Genomic DNA, 1,891 nt, shown 5'->3' on the forward strand with positions numbered 1-1,891 from the left:
AATTAATTATTCACAATTTAATCATAGATTAACTTTTGAGCAACCCTTGAACACACACAAAAGCATCATTAATTCAGATTAACCAGTAAACTAGCATGAATGCAAAGCAATGGGGACTTACCTTTTAACTCCCAAAGTCCCATTGTCCGTCTGTTGTCCTCATTGTCCTCCATTACTGGTAGGCATAAATCCATTAGTGTCCACATCATTTTTAATATTTTAGATTTGTTCATAATGGTATTCAATGTTATTTATCCTCCGTTGCAGTTTCTTGGACAACTTTATTTGCAGCAATTGTCTCCACATTTCCGCCATTTTCGGCCTAGCAGTAGATAGGCCTATGGCCGCTTTCTCGGTGCCATGAAGTTTGCAAAGTTGGATTCAGTCTGTCTCCTCCGTTCACGATCGACCTCGACCAAAAACGGTTTAATCTTTGCCTCAACTAGCTGCTGAAGGCCTGAACCCAGACATACAGGATCATGACTGCTTACACCTGCAGAGAAGGTAGGAAATTGGCAGGATGTGAGGGGCGGAGCTAAAAGAGCCCGCGGCTCCACCGATGTCCACTTTAGAGGAAATAGTTCCTCGCTACTTCCGCCAAAGCTTAAATTTAGGACTATAAATACAAACTGACCTGACTTAGATTGTGTGAGTCTGATTTATTTAGTTGACCTCAGTCATTCTTGAACATGCTACAGTGCTATTTCACATGACAGACTTCTGTGCGTCTTTCTTTTCACTGAAGCAGGTGAGGCTTTGTTGGAAACCTGATCGAACCACACACACTCTCACATACGCACACACAACCCATCAAGTCTGCATAGTCCTGACGCAGCATTTTGGCTCAGTTTTTGAGTGATAAAGTCTTAATAAATAATACCAAGAACAGGGAGTTTCTTCCAGTCTTCAACTTTGAAAGCTGCTGGTTTAGCCATAAATATTTGATGCTGTAAAAAGAAATTCTTAAGATTTAAAAACCAACTGGGGAATATGTGGATGATATATGTCTTCTAATGCGGTGGTCGGTTAACCGCTCAATAAATCTCCTTTATGTAGGCTACCTATTCTGAAATAGATATATCTATAAAGTAAACACTGATGACTCGTCATATTAGACATTTAATGCTTAAAAATATTCCATCAACAGTGGATTTACAGACACAGAGGGTTTTCAGGCAAGAAAGCTGGACTAACAAGATACTTTGTCTGCAGCACCAGCACCACCTGCTGGATGTCGGCTGCAGGTGCAACATCTGGTTGATTTTAGGATGGCATAACATTCAGAGAAACGGAGAGAAAAAAAATTAACACTAAAATACTGCAAATGTGTTCGAATTTATTTATTTAATTCACTTAGTGTTTTTTTGTTGTTTGTTTTTTTTGCTTTGGTAAAAAAAAAAAAAAAAAGCACATGCAGAATGATCATTATCCAGCTCAGCTCAGAATCAGTGCTCGAGGCTGTGCAGCCACTCAGCCTCTGAGCCTGCGGATATTTACGCAACCGAGTGAAATCCCATCCTCTCGGCCGGCAGCCTTGACGTTGACCCCCTCCGCCACTAGATGGGGGAGTGGGGCAACAGAACTGAGGAGGAGAACGGTCCTTGGTTAGGAGACCTGGATATGGTCCCAATTTTAGGCTGCACGTACGCCGCTCATCTGCGGCCCTGAAGCAGACAGCCTGGTTCCTTAGGACGTCATACGATAAAAGACTGGAGGAGAGCCAGAGGCAGGGCCCCCGTTTGGAGAGGAGGACCCATATCTCAGCAGCCCGGGCCCCATTATCTCCACCAGGCAGGGAGGCGTATCCTTTTCCCCTCTGCACTCCCCTCCACATACCACTCTGACTCTCTCTCTCTCTCCCTCCCTCCCTCCCTCTCTCTCTCTCTCACCC

This window comes from Trachurus japonicus, chromosome 22 (genome assembly GCF_045865225.1).
Source record: "Trachurus japonicus isolate A0001 chromosome 22, Traja_1.0".
Lineage (NCBI taxonomy): Eukaryota > Metazoa > Chordata > Actinopteri > Carangiformes > Carangidae > Trachurus > Trachurus japonicus.